The sequence below is a fragment of the Staurois parvus genome, unplaced genomic scaffold (assembly GCF_062004578.1).
Source record: "Staurois parvus isolate SC_StPar_1 unplaced genomic scaffold, SC_StPar_1.0 ptg000594l, whole genome shotgun sequence".
Lineage (NCBI taxonomy): Eukaryota > Metazoa > Chordata > Amphibia > Anura > Ranidae > Staurois > Staurois parvus.
The window spans coordinates 2,726,027-2,747,428 of NW_028318390.1; the positions used below are offsets into that span (position 1 = coordinate 2,726,027).

Below are 21,402 nucleotides of genomic sequence, written 5' to 3' on the forward strand. Positions count from 1 at the left end.
CAATTCGAGTCGAATATATTCGCTGCGAATTTAACTTATAAAAGGGTGTTTCTAGGCTTCAGAGAGACTTTATATTAGTGCAGAACACTGTACCTTTAATTTAAATGCCCTTGGAGTCTGCTGGGGAAGAGAAATAATACTGACAGTCAGTATGACATGCAGATGAGTGCCGTCGATCTTAGAATCACCGCACACTTCACTCATTTGGGCAGTCACGGGGCCAAAACCAGAGTGTGGAGCCACAGTGTGGCGGTGGAGGCAGCAGCAATGGGAGGCCATACAGCACCCTATGACAAAAATGGAAACCACCAGCAGTGTGAGGAGACCTGAAAGTGGCACATGGCAGAGTGTGGCGATGGAGACAGCAGCAATGGGAGGCCGTACAGGGACCCATGACACACTCTGGAGCTGGCAGCAGCATGAGGAGGCGGTACAGGGGCCCATGACAGATTACGGGCCTGGCAGCAGCATGAGGAGTTGGTACGGGGGCCCATGGCAGATTACGGGCCTGGCAGCAGCAATGGGAGGCCGTACAGGGACCCATGACACACTCTGGACCTGGCAGCAGCATGGGGAGGCGGTACAGGGGCCCATGACAGATTACGGGCCTGGCAGCAGCATGAGGAGTCGGTACGGAGGCCCATGACACACTCTGGACCTGGCAGCAGCATGAGGAGGCGGTACAGGGGCGCATGACAGATTACGAGCCTGGCAGCAGCAACTTGGACAGGAGGACGTTCAGCTTCTGCACCGTCGGGTGCGTGCTCGCAAACTGTTGTCTCTTGGAAACGGATTCCAAGAAAGACTGCTGACGGAATCCGTGAAGAGGAGTAGCAGGAGAAGGAGCATCTGAACGAGCGGAATATGCCAACAAGCGACAACAGGGGCCCATGACAGATTACGGGCCTGGCAGCAGCATGAGGAGTCGGTACGGGGGCCCATGGCAGATTAGGGGCCTGGCAGCAGCTATGGGAGGCCCGTAATCTGCCAGCACCCTATGACAAAAAATTCAACACACCAGCAGTGTGAGGAGACCTGAAAGTGGCACATGGCAGAGTGTGGCGATGGAGACAGCAGCAATGGGAGGCCGTACAGGGACCCATGAGAGACTCTGGACCTGGCAGCAGCATGAGGAGGCGGTATAAGGGCCCATGGCAGATTAGGGGCCTGGCAGCAGCTATGGGAGGCCCGTAATCTGCCAGCACCCTATGACAAAAAATGGAACCCACCAGCAGTGTGAGGAGACCTGAAAGTGGCACATGGCAGAGTGTGGCGATGGAGACAGCAGCAATGGGAGGCCGTACAGGGACCCATGAGAGACTCTGGACTTGGCAGCAGCATGAGGAGGCGGTATAGGGGCCCATGGCAGATTAGGGGCCTGGCAGCAGCTATGGGAGGCACGTAATCTGCCAGCACCCTATGACAAAAAATGGAACACACCAGTAGTGTGAGGAGACCTGAAAGTGGCACATGTTTGGGGCATGATTCATGGCGGATTTAGTCAGTTGTGTCAGGAACTGGTGGTTTGAAATCCAGACTAATCCACGCCTGATTCATTTTCACAAACGTGAGTCTCTCCACACTTTGGGTGGACAGTCGTGTCCTCCGCGGAGTTGCAATACCTCCTGCCGCACTAAACACGCGCTCCGATGCCACGCTACTGGCCGGGCATGACAGCCTTTCAAGGGCAAATTTAGCTAGTTGGGGCCAAAGGTCAAGTTTCGTTGCCCAGTAGTCAAGGGGATTGTCTACCTCGGTTGGCAGGGTGTTGTCCAAGTAGGCCTAAGCCTGTTGTTTGAGGTCCTGCTCCAGGTCCACCTGATGCTGCTGCTGCTGCTGCTGCGGCTGGTTATTAGTTTCTTCACTGCGCTGGTGAAGAAAGCTACTCATCATCGACTGCAGACTGAGGCAGCTGCTGCTGGTGGAGCTGCCACTGCTCCTACCACCCCACCCCTCCCCTGCTGCCATGGCAGCGGAACGCGAGCGCACAGGGCCCACAGTGTCTGAGGATGGACGTTGGCGCAGACAGGCAGAGACCAGCTGACTACATAGGTGTTTTTTATAGTACGTTATTTTGGCCTCCCTCTCAGCAGGTGTGAAAAAGGCCACCATTTTTGAACGGTAGCCAGGGTCCAACAAGGTGGACAGCCAAAAGTCATCCCTCTGTCTGATGGTTATTATTCGGCTGTCGGTACGCAAGCAAGCGAGCATGCTATGGGCCATTTGTGCCAAGGAATGCGAGGGACTCCCTGCCTCCATCTCCACAGCATACTGCCACGGTGCGTCTGGGTCCTCTGTCTCCTCTTCCTCCTCCTCTACCAGATGCTCCTGCTCCTCCACTCCTGTCCGCTGAGTGGAAAAACCACCCATTTCACTCAATAATTCCTGAGCACCAATGTCCTCCTCTACCTCCTCCTCTTCTTCCTGTCCTGCCCCCACAGGGGTCATGTGGCGTTGAGATCTGTGCGCCACGTCTACCGCACCCTGACCAGCCATTGTTAACAGCATTTGTTCCAGGACGTGCAACAGAGGAATGACGTCGTTCATCCCATAGTCCTGCCGACTCACGAATAGCGTGGCCTCCTCAAAGGGCCTGAGCAAGCGCAGGTGTCACGCATGAGCTGCCAATGGCTGACATCTAAGTTACACAGGGAGTACCTTTATCCGCTTTTAACATCAGGAAATCTGTGATGGCCTTTTGCTGTTCGTAAAGGCGGTCTAACATATGTAGGGTTGAATTCCACCTTGTTGCAACGTCACAGCATGAGGAGTCGGTACGGGGGCCCATGGCAGATTATGGGCCTGGCAGCAGCAATGGGAGGCCCGTAATCTGCCAGCACCCTATGTCAAAAAATTGAACACACCAGCAGTGTGTGAGGAGACCTGAAAGTGGCACATGGCAGAGTGTGGCGATGGAGACAGCAGCAATGGGAGGCCGTACAGGGACCCATGAGAGACTCTGGACCTGGCAACAGCATGAGGAGGCGGTATAGGGGCCCATGGCAGATTAGGGGCCTGGCAGAAGCTATAGGAGGCCCGTAATCTGCCAGCACCCTATGTCAAAAAATTGAACACACCAGCAGTGTGAGGAAACCTGAAAGTGGCACATGGCATGAGACACTGTGGACCTGGCAGCAGCATGAGGAGGCGGTACAGGGGCCCATGGCAGATTAGGGGCCTGGCAGCAGCTATGGGAGGCCCGTAATCTGCCAGCACCCTATGTCAAAAAATTGAACACACCAGCAGTGTGTGAGGAGACCTGAAAGTGGCACATGGCAGAGTGTGGCGATGGAGACAGCAGCAATGGGAGGCCGTACAGGGACCCATGAGAGACTCTGGACCTGGCAGCAGCATGAGGAGGCAGTAAAGGGGCCCATGGCAGATTAGGGGCCTGGCAGCAGCTATGGGAGGCCCGTAATCTGCCAGCACCCTATGTCAAAAAATTCAACACACCAGCAGTGTGAGGAGACCTGAAAGTGGCACATGGCAGAGTGTGGCGATGGAGACAGCAGCAATGGGAGGCCGTACAGGGACCCATGAGAGACTCTGGACCTGGCAGCAGCATGAGGAGGCGGTACAGGGGCCCATGGCAGATTAGGGGCCTGGCAGCAGCTATAGGAGGCCCGTAATCTGCCAGCACCCTATGACAAAAAATGGAACACACCAGCAGTGTGAGGAGACCTGAAAGTGGCACGTGGCAGAGTGTGGCGATGGAGACAGCAGCAATGGGAGGCCGTACAGGGACCCATGAGAGACTCTGGATCTGGCAGCAGCATGAGGAGGCGGTATAGGGGCCCATGGCAGATTAGGGGCCTGGCAGCAGCTATGGGAGGCCCGTAATCTGCCAGCACCCTATGTCAAAAAATTCAACACACCAGCAGTGTGAGGAGACCTGAAAGTGGCACATGGCATGAGACACTGTGGACCTGGCAGCAGCATGAGGAGGCGGTACAGGGGCCCATGGCAGATTAGGGGCCTGGCAGCAGCTATGGGAGGCCCGTAATCTGCCAGCACCCTATGACAAAAAATGGAACACACCAGCAGTGTGAGGAGACCTGAAAGTGGCACATGGCAGAGTGTGGCGATGGAGACAGCAGCAATGGGAGGCCGTACAGGGACCCATGACAGACTCTGGACCTGGTAGCAGCATGAGGAGGCGGTATAGGGGCCCATGGCAGATTAGGGGCCTGGCAGCAGCTATGGGAGGCCCGTAATCTGCCAGCACCCTATGTCAAAAAATTCAACACACCAGCAGTGTGTGAGGAGACCTGAAAGTGGCACATGGCAGAGTGTGGCAATGGAGACAGCAGCAATGGGAGGCCGTACAGGGACCCATGAGAGACTCTGGACCTGGCAGCAGCATGAGGAGGCGGTATAGGGGGCCATGGCAGATTAGGGGCCTGGCAGCAGCTATGGGAGGCCCGTAATCTGCCTGCACCCTATGTCAAAAAATTGAACACACCAGCAGTGTGTGAGGAGACCTGAAAGTGGCACATGGCAGAGTGTGGCGATAGAGATAGCAGCAATGGGAGGCCGTACAGGGACCCATGAGAGACTCTGGACCTGGCAGCAGCATGAGGAGGCGGTATAGGGGGCCATGGCAGATTAGGGGCCTGGCAGCAGCTATGGGAGGCCCGTAATCTGCCAGCACCCTATGTCAAAAAATTGAACACACCAGCATTGTATGAGGAGACCTGAAAGTGGCACATGGCAGAGTGTGGCGATGGAGACAGCAGCAATGGGAGGCCGTACAGGGACCCATGACAGACTCTGGACTTGGCAGCAGCATGAGGAGGCGGTATAGGGGCCCATGGCAGATTAGGGGCCTGGCAGCAGCTATGGGAGGCCCGTAATCTGCCAGCACCCTATGACAAAAAATGGAACACACCAGCAGTGTGAGGAGACCTGAAAGTGGCACATGGCAGAGTGTGGCGATGGAGACAGCAGCAATGGGAGGCCGTACAGGGACCCATGAGAGACTCTGGACCTGGCAGCAGCATGAGGAGGCGGTATAGGGGCCCATGGCAGATTAGGGGCCTGGCAGCAGCTATGGGAGGCCCGTAATTTGCCAGCACCCTATGACAAAAAATGGAACACACCAGCAGTGTGAGTAGACCTGAAATTGGCACATGGCAGGGGCATGATTCATCGCGGATTTAGTCAGTTGTGTCAGGAACTGGTGGTTTGAAATCCAGACTAATCCACGCCTGATTCATTTTCACAAACGTGAGTCTCTCCACACTTTGGGTGGACAGTCGTGTCCTCCGCGGAGTTACAATACCTCCTGCCGCACTAAACACGCGCTCCGATGCCACGCTACTGGCCGGGCATGACAGCCTTTCAAGGGCAAATTCAGCTAGTTGGGGCCAAAGGTCAAGTTTCGTTGCCCAGTAGTCAAGGGGATTGTCTACCTCGGTTGGCAGGGTGCTGTCCAAGTAGGCCCAAGCCTGTTGTTTGAGGTCCTGCTCCAGGTCCACCTGATGCTGCTAAACAATATGATAGTGTGACAAGAACACACCTATCTGAAAAAGAAGGTTTCTAAAAGATCCACGCGGAGTAGTATGAATTCAAATGAATTTAACAATACTTTATTTGATCACATAGATCATGGGGAGGTTAAACATGAGCACGGTGTACATATGAAAAATAAAATCATGTTTAAAAACACTTAGCGTCTTCAATTTAGGGTCATCTTAGCCAACAGAGCACCATATAAGGCAGAGTAGTGTAATGATGGAATAGTTATCCTGGATTTCCGTAGGTTTCCTGCTTAATATTTGTGTGAACCGTATATTCAGTGGGTGTGTTCCCAGTATATGTCAGGGACCTCCTGGAATGTACAAGCTGGAACACAAAAATACATGGTATGTATCTAGCAATATGGAAACCAAATCACATCCAAAATTTACCAGGCCTCCCTCCACAATAGTCAATGGATACTACTGTTACCTTTTCAAAGGTGAGACTATCATACCCGCCTCTCAAATGTAGGGACTTCCTGGATAGCCACCCCAAATGGAACAAGGTCCACAGTACCAAATGATTCTGAGGATATACATAGAAAAAGATAATAAATGTGTAGATCATGGGCATCAGGTAACCCCGAAAACAAAACACACATAGAGATGTGGATATATTACCATCAATGAGGATCAAGAAGACTCCTGTCGACTTGAACTAAGATCAGGTCCTTGATGCTTTTCCAAAAATGCATATGGGGGTGAGGGACCAGGTATACACGATGCGTGGATTTCAAACACATATAGTGTGTATATAACATATAGCAGGCCGTAGATACCTGAATTTAATATACCCAGTAAAGGGTTTCCAAAAATTGCTCAATTTGAGAAGGTTATTTGCGGTTTTATAAGGATGTGGCTATGTCACAGCAAAAGAATACCTGAATAGGATAGCGTATATATATATATATATATATATATATATATATATATATATATGTAGATTCTCCTCCTGAGAGGATTTCCAAAAAATTCCCCGAGTATACAGGGTAAATTAGGCCCATACAACATGCCCTATGAACACCATGTAGGCTCTGTAAATCTCAACAGCCGTAAGCTTTTAAATAACTTGCCACCGGTGGAAGATATGTTTCCCTGAGGGATTGCCGTTTGCGAACCGCTGTGATAATAGCCCACTGGTAGTTCTCAAAAAGGTCTTGGGCCTACCTAACAGGGAGCTGTGACACCGCCGTTCCTTCCCGGCTCATGGGCGCCGCACCCTGTGAAGACGCCGAGCGTAGTGACGTCAATACGTTGACGCGTTTCGTCTGCCAATCACCGCAGACTTCGTCAGAACTGGGAGGGGACTTCAATCCTTTGCCTTATATGGTGCACTAATTGCATACCAAAAAGTCTCCACCTCGCCATCTTGTGTTGAAAGAATATCACTACATTGGGAATATCCAAAAGTGAATTAAAACATATATCTTGAATTTTAAAATGATTGCTGGATGTGGAAGAGGAGCCCAATTACTATGGATCAAATCATCTTCCAAGAGAATGATAAACAGGAGATTATTATTAGCATATTTCACTTTCACATAGGGAAACATCAAAACCAAGTCCAGCTACCAAGATTTCAAAAACAGTCCTATTGTTCTATATGCTCACCACCTAATAAGAGTAGAAAGAATTGAACAATTAGGTTCATATTTTGTCCACAGAGGCCCATATTTAGTTCATATATAAGGTATCGCAATGTAGATTATAACTCAGGGTATATAGAGAGTTCAAGGGAATTTATTTCAAAAACACCCCAAAGTTAAGTTCTGTGTTTAGTCCAGATGGGACAAGTGCCCCTAGGGTATAAATCCAGAATTTTTCTTTTTGTAGGAGGACTTTATCAAAATCACCCCGACGAGCCGAAATATTCAGCAGAAAGATCCCTTTTACTTTTAGACCATCTGTTTTGCCCCCGTGTACTTCTTTAAAGTGTTGCGCCAATGGGTTCACTTTTTCTCCCTTTCTTACATTCCTATTTTCATTTCTAATGTCTCTCAGATGTTCACCAATCCTAGTCCTAAGGCTTCTTTTGGTTTTACCTATATAAATCTTTTTACATGGGCATTCTATCATGTATATCATTTTACTACTAGAACAGTTAATGAAGCTTCGTATTTGAAATATCCTAGAGTTATCATTGTTGAAGAACTGATTAGACTTATGTACAAATGGACAAATCTGACAATGACAACATGGAAACATACCATATACACCAGTCTTCCTAGTTAGCCAGTTTCTCTGTGGTACCCTCTGAAATTCTGATTGTACTAATATATCATTTAGATTCCGAGTTCGTTTTGCCACCATATGGGGGCTCTCTCCTACCACTTTCGCTATCTGCGGATTTTGAATTAGTAAATGCCAATGGGAGTCCAGGGCCTTCTTGACTTCATCCCATTGTTGTCCGAATTTAGTTATGAATCTTACCGGTTGGTTTTCAGTATTCGCAGCTGCCTTTGGTTTTGATTTATTAATTAGTTCCTCTCTTGATTTACCGAGGGCTCTTCTTTTTGCTCTTCTTAGGGTTCTATGTGAATAGCCCCTCTCTCTGAACCTTTTGTAGAGCTGGATAGATTCATGTCTATATTCTAATTCTTCTGTACAGTTTCTTTTTATTCTCTGGAACTGACCAATAGGGATTCCCTGTTTTAGACTCTTTGGATGGTAGCTATTAGCATGTAGAAGTGTATTGGCCGCTGTTTCCTTTCTAAATGTTTTAGTGACCAGTTTATTTTCGTGGACAGAGATTGACAAATCCAAAAACGTTATCACCTCTCTATCCACTGTATAAGTAAGTTTGATATTTCTATCATTCTTGTTCAAAAATTCCATAAAGCTTTTAAGCTCATCCATACCTCCATCCCATACCATTAGGACATCATCAATGTATCGCAACCAGGTTATTGCATATTGTTTATAGGGAGTGGAGGGATATACTAGCTCCTCTTCCCACATACCTAGATGTAGACATGCGAATGCCGGGGCCCAAGGTGCTCCCAGGGAGGTACCACATATTTGCTGATAGAAGAAGCCCAGAAACTGAAAACAGTTATGGGTCAACATAAACTCAAGCAAATCCAATATAAATTCATTTTGGGCCTCCATTTCAGGAAAATATATCTCGAGAAAATGGGCCACCGCTTTTTGTCCCCAAACGTGTGGGATGGAGGTATAAAGTGATTCCACATCGATGCCCACCAGGAGTGCACCTTCTGGTACTTTTACATTTAGAATCTTTTTAAGTACATCCCCCGTATCTCTTACATAAGATTTGAGCTCCAAGACCAAATCCTTGATCAAGTCGTCTACAAATTTACCTATTGGTTCCAAAGGACCACCAATAGCAGATACTATAGGGCGTCCCGGGGGTTGAGAGGGATTTTTATGTATTTTTGGGATTACGTAGAAGGTGGGGATATTATATGTATCAACTGTCAACATATCACATTCCCGTTTGGTTAATAGGTTTGCTTCACGTGCCAATCCCACTTTTTTATTTAGATCAACCACCAGTTTTGGGAACGGGTTATTATGTAGTTTGCGATATGTATCCAGGCTCCTCAGCTGTCTAAACACCTCCTTCTCATATTCCACACTCTCTAGTAGTACTACATTCCCCCCTTTATCACTCTTTTTAATCACAATGTTTTTAGCATTTCTAAGTTCCCTAAGGGCTATTCTTTCACCCCTAGTGAGGTTATCAGCATTCCTCATTGTCCAGTCTATTTTTCCAAGGTCATCATGTACTAGATCTAAAAAAGTACTTAGCCATTTATTTTCCCTGATATTAGGCATTCTTCTGGAAGGAGTTTTAAGTCTAGTATGTCTTTTCCACTTGTTAGAAACATCTCCCTCCCCAAATTCACTGTCTGTGGGAGTCTCATCAAGGAGACTAATGAGATCTCTTAATGCCTGTTGTTCTCTCTCTGAATTCAGATCACAGGGATTTTGTTCTTCTCTAGATACATATGGAATTCTTAAAAGGATCTTTCTCAGAAACAAGTTTAAGTCTTTATAGACCTCAAACAAGTCCATTTTGTCCGTAGGAGAAAAAGTTAGACCTTTCCGCAGTAAATCATAGTGTCTTTTTTTCAATACAAAGTTAGATAGATTTATTACCTTAAGGTCATTCGTTCCCCCCTCTTGGTTAGTTTTTATCTCTTGTGACTTCTGGTTCGATTTTGATTGGATGGTTTGAGGGCAATTGGGGTGTTTCTTTCTTCCTTTGTCCCATTCATTTGTTTGTTTGTTTGTTTTAGTATTCCATGGTTCTCGCCATCTGTTTTTTCCTCTAAAAAACTGACAGATCTCTTATTACTTTCATCATCATCCTCACTCATTGATGAATATCCTCTATTATTTCTAGAAAAATGTTTTTTACGTTTTGATCGACTCCTTCCTCTACTATTAGTTAGGTCAAATATCTCACCTTTCTCCCAGTCCTCTAGGTCTCTTCTAAATTTTTGTTGTTTCGTAAATTTCAGATTTTTTTGTATTTTTTCTATCTCTTTTCTAAGGAAATCATTATGTTTATCAAACTCAGGATCATTCTTCAGAGGATCAAGTGATTTTGCGCTCTCATTAATTTCATTAGAGAGTTCATTTAATTGAACCTTCTCTTCTTCCACAATTAATCGCATAGTCTCTATGCCATGTTTTATACAGACCTCTTTCCACCTTTCCAGAAATCTGGGGGTGTGAAGATGTTCTGCTGGAATTACCCTTTCTCTTAATCCCCTGGGAACAATCCCTGGGTATATTAAATTCAGGTATCTACGGCCTGCTATATGTTATATACACACTATATGTGTTTGAAATCCACGCATCGTGTATACCTGGTCCCTCACCCCCATATGCATTTTTGGAAAAGCATCAAGGACCTGATCTTAGTTCAAGTCGACAGGAGTCTTCTTGATCCTCATTGATGGTAATATATCCACATCTCTATGTGTGTTTTGTTTTCGGGGTTACCTGATGCCCATGATCTACACATTTATTATCTTTTTCTATGTATATCCTCAGAATCATTTGGTACTGTGGACCTTGTTCCATTTGGGGTGGCTATCCAGGAAGTCCCTACATTTGAGAGGCGGGTATGATAGTCTCACCTTTGAGAAGGTAACAGTAGTATCCATTGACTATTGTGGAGGGAGGCCTGGTAAATTTTGGATGTGATTTGGTTTCCATATTGCTAGATACATACCATGTATTTTTGTGTTCCAGCTTGTACATTCCAGGAGGTCCCTGACATATACTGGGAACACACCCACTGAATATACGGTTCACACAAATATTAAGCAGGAAACCTACGGAAATCCAGGATAACTATTCCATCATTACACTACTCTGCCTTATATGGTGCTCTGTTGGCTAAGATGACCCTAAATTGAAGACGCTAAGTGTTTTTAAACATGATTTTATTTTTCATATGTACACCGTGCTCATGTTTAACCTCCCCATGATCTATGTGATCAAATAAAGTATTGTTAAATTCATTTGAATTCATACTACTCCGCGTGGATCTTTTAGAAACCTTCTTTTTCAGATAGGTGTGTTCTTGTCACACTATCATATTGTTTAGTATGCTGTCCCCTGGGTTTATGTATCCACACTTGTACAAGTGAGTCGGAGAGGTGCTTATGACATTAACAATTAGTGTCATTTTTGGTGGCTTGCTCTTGCTTTATTATTGTGATATACCACCTGATGCTGCTGCTGCTGCGGCTGGTTAGTAGTTTCCTCACTGCGCTGGTGAAGAAAGCTACTCATCATCGACTGCAGACTGAGGCAGCCGCTGCTGGTGGAGCTACCACTGCTCCTACCACCCCACCCCTCCCCTGCTGCCATGGCAGCGGAACGCGAGCGCACAGGGCCCACAGTGTCTGAGGATGGACGTTGGCGCAGAAAGGCACAGACCAACTGACTACATAGGTGGTTTTTATAGTACGTTATTTTGGCCTCCCTCTCAGCAGGTGTGAAAAAGGCCACCATTTTTGAACGGTAGCGAGGGTCCAACAAGGTGGACAGCCAAAAGTCATCCCTCTGTCTGATGGTTATTATTCAGCTGTCGCTACGCAAGCAAGCGAGCATGCTATGGGCCATTTGTGCCAAGGAATGCGAGGGACTCCCTGCCTCCATCTCCACAGCATACTGCCACGGTGCGTCTGGGTCCTCTGTCTCCTCCTCCGCCTCCTCTACCAGATGCTCCTGCTCCTCCACTCCTGTCCGCTGAGTGGAAAAACCACCCATTTCACTCAATAATTCCTGAGCAGAAATGTCCTCCTCTACCTCCTCCTCTTCTTCCTGTCCTGCCCCCACAGGGGTCATGTGGCGTTGAGATCTGTGCGCCACGTCTACCGCACCCTGACCAGCCATTGTTAACAGCATTTGTTCCAGGACGTGCAACAGAGGAATGACGTCGTTCATCCCATAGTCCTGCCGACTCACGAATAGCGTGGCCTCCTCAAAGGGCCTGAGCAAGCGGCAGGTGTCACGCATGAGCTGCCAATGGCTGACATCGAAGTTACACAGGGGAGTACCTTTATCCGCTTGTAACATCAGGAAATCGGTGATGGCCTTTCGCTGTTCGTAAAGGCGGTCTAACATATGTAGGGTTGAATTCCACCTTGTTGCAACGTCGCAGATCAGGCGATGCTGTGGAATTCCGTTCTGCCGCTGCAGCTCAAGGAGGGTGTGCTTTGCGGTGTAGGAATGGCTGAAATGCATGCAAAGTTTACGTGACATTTTAAGGATGTCTTGCAGTGGGATGGTGGATTTTAGGAACCGCTTGACAACCAGATTGAACACGACCTTCCTTGACGCAGAGCAGACACCATGTTCTTTCCGTTGTCGGTCAACATGGTTCCGATTTTCAGTTTGCGCGGAGACAGCCATCTGTCGATTTCTCTGTTCATTACACTGAGAAGTTCCTCCCCTGTGTGACTACGTTCGCCTGGACCTGGCAGCAGCATGAGGAGGCGGTACAGGGGCCCATGGCAGATTACGGGCCTGGCAGCAGCTATGGGAGGCCCGTAATTTGCCAGCACCCTATGACAAAAAATTGAACACACCAGCAGTGTGAGGAGACCTGAAAGTGGCACATGGCATGAGACACTGTGGACCTGGCAGCAGCATGAGGAGGCGGTACAGGGGCCCATGGCAGATTAGGGGCCTGGCAGCAGCTATGGGAGGCCCGTAATCTGCCAGCACCCTATGACAAAAAATGGAACACACCAGCAGTGTGTGAGGAGACCTGAAAGTGGCACATGGCAGAGTGTGGCGATGGAGACAGCAGCAATGGGAGGCCGTACAGGGACCCATGAGAGACTCTGGACCTGGCAGCAGCATGAGGATGCAGTATAGGGGCCCGTGGCAGATTAGGGGCCTGGCAGCAGCTATGGGAGGCCCGTAATCTGCCAGCACCCTATGACAAAAAATGGAACACACCAGCAGTGTGAGGAGACCTGAAAGTGGCACATGGCAGAGTGTGGCGATGGAGACAGCAGCAATGGGAGGCCATACAGGGACCCATGAGAGACTCTGGACCTGGCAGCAGCATGAGGAGGTGGTATAGGGGCCCATGGCAGATTAGGGGCCTGGCAGCAGCTATGGGAGGCCCGTAATCTGCCAGCACCCTATGTCAAAAAATTGAACACACCAGCAGTGTGTGAGGAGACCTGAAAGTGGCACATGGCAGAGTGTGGCGATGGAGACAGCAGCAATGGGAGGCCGTACAGGGACCCATGAGACACTCTGGACCTGGCAGCAGCATGAGGAGGCGGTACAGGGGCCCATGGCAGATTAGGGGCCTGGCAGCAGCTATGGAAGGCCCGTATTCTGCCAGCACCCTATGACAAAAAATGGAACACACCAGCAGTGTGAGGAGACCTGAAAGTGGCACATGGCATGAGACACTGTGGACCTGGCAGCAGCATGAGGAGGCCGTACAGGGGCCCATGGCAGATTAGGGGCCTGGCATCAGCTATGGGAGGCCCGTAATCTGCCAGCACCCTATGACAAAAAATGGAACACACCAGCAGTGTGTGAGGAGACCTGAAAGTGGCACATGGCAGAGTGTGGCGATGGAGACAACCCACCGACTGTTTTGCTCGCTGCCAAGCTGCCACCCTCTTCTCCTGATGATGCGGAAGCAATAGCCTGATGACGACGAGGCTGCCAAGTGCGATCAGCCTCATCATCATCAATTAGGGTCTCCGCCTCACTACTAGCCCCCTCGGCTGCGTGTGGGTCAGGAGACAGACCTGTCTCTAGACCGGCTACCGAGCCACTCTCCTCGCCACTACTTCTTTGCCTGGCTGCTGAAGAGGCGGATGTCTCCCCCCGTTCCTGACCGCCCTCTGTTAGCTCTTCCTCACTGTACTGGATGACACCGGGAGCACTGGCCTCTGGCTGCGAATAGTGCTGCCTCGACCCCTTCCTCTGCTGCCACGTCTGCTCGCTCCTAAAACATTGCCTCCTCTGCCACTCCTCTGCATGTTGTCTGACATACTCTTTAATTAAACGATTCTGTGTCCCTGAGTAACAATTCTGTGTCTGTCCCTGAGTAACAATTCTGTGTCCCTGAGTAACGTTTCTGTGGCCCTAAGTAACAGTTCTGTGTCCCTCAGTAACAATTCTGTGTCCCTCAGTAACAATTCTGTGTCTGTCCCTGAGTAACAATTCTGTGTCCCTGAGTAACAATTCTGTGTCCCTCAGTAACAATTCTGTGTCCCTGAGTAACAATTCTGTGTCCCTCAGTAACAATTCTGTGTCCCTGAGTAACAATTCTGTGTCTGTCCCTGAGTAACAATTCTGTGTCCCTAAGTAACGTTTATGTGGCCCTAAGTAACGGTTCTGTGTCCCTCAGTAACAAATCTGTGTCCCTCAGTAACAATTCTGTGTCCCTCAGTAACAATTCTGTGTCTGTCCCTGAGTAACAATTCTGTGTCTGTCCCTGAGTAACAATTTTGTGTCCCTGAGTAACAATTCTGTGTCCCTCAGTAACAATTCTGTGTCCCTGAGTAACAATTCTGTGTCCCTGAGTAACAATTCTGTGTCCCTCAGTAACAATTCTGTGTGCCTCAGTAACAATTCTGTGTCCCTGAGTAACAATTCTGTGTCTGTCCCTGAGTAACAATTCTGTGTCCCTAAGTAACGTTTCTGTGGCCCTAAGTAACGGTTCTGTGGCCCTCAGTAACAAATCATTGTCCCTCAGTAACAATTCTGTGTCTGTCCCTGAGTAACAATTCTGTGTCCCTAAGTAACGTTTCTGTGTCCCTAAGTAACGTTTCTGTGGCCCTAAGTAACGATTCTGTGGCCCTAAGTAACGATTCTGTGGCCCTAAGTAACGTTTCTGTAGCCCTAAGTAACGGTTCTGTGGCCCTCAGTAACAATTCTGTGTCCCTCAGTAACAATTCTGTGTCTGTCCCTAAGTAACAATTCTGTGGCCCTAAGTAACGTTTCTGTGGCCCTAAGTAACGTTTCTGTGGCCCTCAGTAACAATTCTGTATCCCTCAGTAACAATTCTGTGTCTGTCCCTGAGTAACAATTCTGTGTCCCTAAGTAACAATTCTGTGGCCCTAAGTAAAGTTTCTGTGGCCCTAAGTAACGTTTCTGTGGCCCTAAGTAACGATTCTGTGGCCCTAAGTAACGTTTCTGTGGCCTTCAGTAACAAATCTGTGTCCCTCAGTAACAATTCTGTGTCTGTCCCTAAGTAACAATTCTTTGGCCCTAAGTAACGTTTCTGTGGCCCTAAGTAACGGTTCTGTGTCCCTCAGTAACAATTCTGTATCCCTCAGTAACAATTCTGTGTCTGTCCCTGAGTAACAATTCTGTGGCCCTAAGTAACGTTTCTGTGGCCCTAAGTAACGTTTCTGTGGCCCTAAGTAACGATTCTGTGGCCCTAAGTAACGTTTCTGTGGCCCTCAGTAACAAATCTGTGTCCCTCAGTAACAATTCTGTGTCTGTCCCTAAGTAACAATTCTGTGGCCCTAAGTAACATTTCTGTGGTCCTAAGTAACGGTTCTGTGGCCCTAAGTAACGATTCTGTGGCCCTAAGTAACGTTTCTGTGGCCCTAAGTATCGTTTCTGTGGCCCTCAGTAACAAATCTGTGTCCCTCAGTAACAATTCTGTGTCTGTCCCTAAGTAACAATTCTGTGGCCCTAAGTAACGTTTCTGTGGCCCTAAGTAACGGTTCTGTGGCCCTCAGTAACAATTCTGTGTCCCTCAATAACAATTCTGTGTCTGTCCCTAAGTAACAATTCTGTGGCCCTAAGTAACGTTTCTGTGGCCCTAAGTAACGATTCTGTGGCCCTCAGTAACAATTCTGTATCCCTCAGTAACAATTCTGTGTCTGTTCCTGAGTAACAATTCTGTGTCCCTAAGTAACGTTTCTGTGGCCCTAACTAACGATTCTGTGGCCCTAAGTAACGTTTCTGTGGCCCTAAGTAACGTTTCTGTGGCCGTCAGTAACAAATCTGTGTCCCTCAGTAACAATTCTGTGTCTGTCCCTAAGTAACAATTCTGTGGCCCTAAGTAACGTTTCTGTGGCCCTAAGTAACGGTTCTGTGGCCCTCAGTAACAATTCTGTGTCCCTCAATAACAATTCTGTGTCTGTCCCTAAGTAACAATTCTGTGGCCCTAAGTAACGATTCTGTGGCCCTCAGTAACAAATCTGTGTCCCTCAGTAACAATTCTGTGTCTGTCCCTAAGTAACAATTCTGTGGCCCTAAGTAACGTTTCTGTGGCCCTAAGTAACGGTTCTGTGGCCCTCAGTAACAATTCTGTGTCCCTCAATAACAATTCTGTGTCTGTCCCTAAGCAACAATTCTGTGGCCCTAAGTAATGTTTCTGTGGCCCTAAGTAACGATTCTGTGGCCCTCAGTAACAAATCTGTGTCCCTCAGTAACAATTCTGTGTCTGCCCTAAGTAACAATTCTGTGGCCCTAAGTAACGATTCTGTGGCCCTCAGTAACAAATCTGTGTCCCTCAGTAACAATTCTGTCTGTCCCTAAGTAACAATTTTGTGGCCCTAAGTAACGTTTCTGTGGCCCTAAGTAACGATTCTGTGGCCCTCAGTAACAATTCTGTATCCCTCATTAACAATTCTGTCTGTCCCTGAGTAACAATTCTGTGTCCCTAAGTAACGTTTCTGTGGCCCTAAGTAACGTTTCTGTGGCCCTAAGTAACGATTCTGTGGCCCTAAGTAACGTTTCTGTGGCCCTAAGTAACGTTTCTGTGGCCCTCAGTAACAATTCTGTGTCCCTCAATAACAATTCTGTATCTGTCCCTAAGTAACAATTCTGTGGCCCTAAGTAATGTTTCTGTGGCCCTAAGTAAAGATTCTGTGGCCCTCAGTAACAAATCTGTGTCCCTCAGTAACATTTCTGTGTCTGTCCCTAAGTAACAATTCTGTGGCCCTAAGTAACGTTTCTGTGGCCCTAAGTAACGATTCTGTGGCCCTCAGTAACAATTCTGTATCCCTCAGTAACAATTCTGTCTGTCCCTGAGTAACAATTCTGTGTCCCTAAGTAACGTTTCTGTGGCCCTAAGTAATGTTTCTGTGGCCCTAAGTAACGATTCTGTGGCCCTAAGTAACGTTTCTGTGGCCCTAAGTAACGTTTCTGTGGCCCTTAGTAACAATTCTGTGTCCCTCAATAACAATTCTGTGTCTGTCCCTAAGTAACAATTCTGTGGCCCTAAGTAACGTTTCTGTGGCCCTAAGTAACGATTCTGTGGCCCTCAGTAACAAATCTGTGTCCCTCACTAACAATTCTGTGTCTGTCCCTAAGTAACAATTCTGTTGCCCTAAGTAACGATTCTGTGGCCCTCAGTAACAATTCTGTGTCTGTCCCTAAGTAACAATTCTGTGGCCCTAAGTAACGTTTCTGTGGCCCTAAGTAACGATTCTGTGGCCCTCAGTAACAAATCTGTGTCCCTCAGTAACAATTCTGTGTCTGTCCCTAAGTAACAATTCTTTGGCCCTAAGTAACGTTTCTGTGGCCCTAAGTAACGATTCTGTGGCCCTCAGTAACAATTCTGTATCCCTCAGTAACAATTCTGTCTGTCCCTGAGTAACAATTCTGTGTCCCTAAGTCACGTTTCTGTGGCCCTAACTAACGATTCTGTGGCCCTAAGTAACGTTTCTGTGGCCCTATGTAACGTTTCTATGGCCCTAAGTAACGATTCTGTGGCCCTAACTAACGTTTCTGTGTCCCTAAGTAACGTTTCTCTGTCCCTAACTCTCTACCTGCATACAGCCAGGTCTGCCTCTGTTGAATGACTGGAGGCAAATGGAGAATTCTAAAATGGCCGCCATTTATAGCTCGACCATTAGACTGTGCTGGCTGGCTGGCTGCTGATTGGCTAATGCGATCACATGTCATGAATGAATGCATTATGGGTCAGCGTGCCTTGTCTGCGCGCCTTCCCAGACATCCCCGCTCCGTCGCCGCACATGTCGCCGCCATTTTAGTAAAAATTTTGATTCGCGCATCCGAAGTCTGCTTATTTTTGGATTCGACGCGAATCAAAATTTTCCTAATATTCGAAACGAATTCCACTTCGCCTACTTCGATTCGCTCATCTCTAATTGCATGTGATACTGAAAATGTCAATTCACTATTGCTAGTATGTGGTATTTACCAAGAATAGCAAAAACACTCAGTAAATACCGTAAAAAGACCTTAAAGTCAATTCACAAAAGGAAATAAATAATTAAATGCATGCAGTAATTAAGTAGTGGTCCAGGCATGCGGTATGTACTGGTATCTGTCAGTACATGTCTGCTATTAAAAGAAGAAAAATAAAAGAATGTCCCACGAAATGGATCCAACGTCAATCACCATGCCCGCCACTGCTGCCGAAATGAGAAAAGAAAAAAAAAGGCTCTGCTCCTGACGCTGGCTCCTGCTGTCTGACTGCTCCGCTGGCTTGACAGTTCTTAAATAAGTAAGGGGCCACCTAGTGACATCACATATGTGACCCCGCCCCCATGTGACATCATTTACCCAGCATGCCCCGGTTGATGATATCACACGGGGTGGAGTAACATGCGTGATGTCACCGGGTGCCCCCTCCCCTTATATATTTAAGACATGTCGAGCCAGCATTTCAGTCAGATGGCAGGAGCCAGCATCAAGAGCAGAGCCTTTTTTTTTTCTTTTTTCGGGTCATCGGGCATCGTGATTGATGTTGAAATCTTTATTTTTCTTCTTTTAATAAAGGACTTGTCAAAAACTGTCTACTGTCTTTTTACACACTACAGTTTTTTTTTGTGAATGGGTAGCGGTAACATGTAATGCATATTCATACACATAGGAGGGCCATGATCTGGGGGCCCCCTTGCAAAAGGGAGCTTCCAGAATCCGATAAGCCCCCCACCCACAGACCCCCAGAACCACCTGCCAGGGTTGTGGGGAAGAGGCCCTTGTTCTCATCAATATGAGGACAAGGTGCTTTGGGGGGGTTGGCATCGTGATTGATGTTGGATCTACTTCGGAGGACATTCTTTTATTTTTCTTCTATTAATAAAGGACTTGTCAAAGACCCCCGTGTTGAGGGCTTGTGGCCTAGTATGGTTCAGGAGGGGGGGCACTCGCTCGTTCCCCCCCTTTCTTGACCTCCAAACTGCATGCTTGGATAAGGGTCTGGTATGAATTTTGGTGAGGTCACCCACGCGATTTTATTATTAATTATGGCGTGGGGGTTCCCCTCAAAATCCATAACAGACCCGAAGGGTTTGATATGGATAGAAGGGGGGACCCCACACCCTTTTTTAAATAATTTTTTTAATTTTCATTCTTTTACATTCAGTTGTCAGTGGGGAACCCACTTTAGTAGCGTTTTTTGTGAATTCAAACTTTTTTTTTAAAATGTGTGGTATCCTAAGTAAGATACCGCTTAGTGAATTCTGCCCAATGACTCAGTTTTCCCAGCCACGTACTTGATGTGGATATGCTGAGCAGTGCCACGAGTAATGGCAAAGACGAAACAAATACTCCTACATAAGGTATACTTGTTTATCTGCAGTCTTCTTGTCTCTACAGCTGTTCAAAGTCCAGAACTTATCAAATTTGTCTTAACTTTCAGAAAACAGAGAGAGGGGACCTGAAGTTACACTCTGCAGAACTTAATAAGGAGAGCTCTGATTGCTGATTGGGGGGACACACCCATTTCACACCGGAAAAGAGCTGTCAATCACATGTGTGTGCTGGAGGTCCCACTCTGTCACCTTTTTTCTCTTGGTGTCAGAAAAACTTATCAGAAGTGATTCATGCAGATAGCAGAAGAAGGAAGCAGCAAAGAGATATGATGCACATAAGTTATTTACTAAAGATGGAGAGTAAAGAATCTATTGCAGCTCTGCATAGCAAGCAATCAGCTTCCAGGTGTTTTTGCCAAAGATTAGTTGAGCAAGCTGAAGTTAGAAGATGATTGGCTACCATGCACAGTTGCACTTGATTCTGAGTGCACCAGTTTTAGTGAATCTACTCCAGTGCTCCTAATGAAAACAAAAGTACACACCATAGATGGATATGCTTTGTTCATATTTCATGTCTGAGGTTTACAACCATTTCAAAACAATGGATTTATTTTCACTGTCATGACTCAACTAAGATCAGAGGTTTGTTGATCAAATACCAAACCTAACAAAATACTAAACTTATTTTTTGTTGAACAAGGTATACTATAGTTAAAAGAAATTTTGCTGGTGTACTACTGTTACTGAACATAGCCATGTTCTCAAGGAGCATTCAATATTTGGTTAATTCTGTGCAATTATTTTTTACATTAGACCAAAAGGAGGGACAACAGATGGACACCGCTGATCACATGGTAAAGGGTCACTATGATTGGCTCTTTACTTTGATCTGTGATCAGCTGTGTCCAGTTGGACCTATACCTGGATCTGTGATCAGCTATGACCAAAGGACGGGAAACTCATACAAATGAACGCAGAGAGGCCACTCCAGGTGGGAACATGTGAACAGTTAATCATGAGCTCACCACTGCTGCCTTGTTAATCATTTGCATGATGAAGAGAACTGAAAAGAATAGGCGCTGTGGAAAATGCTCTCAGTCAAGCACCTTAATGAAGGTGCATCTTTATTGGGTGAGACAACGTAGCAAATATAATAAAATTTGACCAGCCTGAAGCGAACAGTGTGACTCCAACGGACAGCCCATCTGCTCTGAAGGGAGCTGAGATCGGAGAATGCTCCTGTCAGCTTCAAATCACATGGTGTCAGCATACCAATGTCCCGGGTGGCATCATCACGGCAAGCGAAGGCAGTGTCTGGCGTCAGCTTCAGGTGGGAGCGTATGTAGGGTTACCAAGACGACATGTTTCATGCAGTTGCGCTTTGTCAAGCCTCTGGTAACCCTGGCCGGCGGCCATTATATAGAAGACCATTAAAGGGAAGGCTGGCTGAGTGTAATTAGCAGGGGATGGGGTGTCAATCAGAGCGGACGGCTCGTCCTGAATCAATGCTGAATACAAATTTAAAAGTACAAATTGCAAATTATAGAAAGTGGTGCCAATTAATGGAGTGATATGTATGACACTATTGGAAAACATGATATACTTTTATCTTTAGCAGAACTAATGTAATAATAAAACAATAAAGGAAAAACTTTCTTGTGGGAGAACTCTAAGTTAAAAATGACATCTATGGTACATGGTACAACGCAATAGATGCATAGTAACATGTATTCATAATTGACTGAACACAATATATATGTGGTAACAGTGAAAGTTAAAAAACAAGTGTTAAAAGAAGACAATAATGTATATGAAAGAAATATCAGTAAATAACCGTAAATAATGGTTGAGTGAAAAAAACAGGAGGATCCTAGTTCCGGGGACTGTAGGTCATACTT

At 46.9% G+C, this 21,402-nt stretch overlaps 1 long non-coding RNA gene across 1 annotated transcript; it reads left to right on the plus strand.

Annotated features, from left to right (window-relative positions):
• Nucleotides 1–10,338: 10,338 nt before the first annotated feature.
• Nucleotides 10,339–11,023, plus strand: LOC149449942 (uncharacterized). Its single transcript, XR_016315343.1, has 2 exons — nucleotides 10,339–10,640; nucleotides 10,746–11,023. It is a non-coding gene; the product is annotated as an uncharacterized LOC149449942 (long non-coding RNA).
• Nucleotides 11,024–21,402: the final 10,379 nt, after the last annotated feature.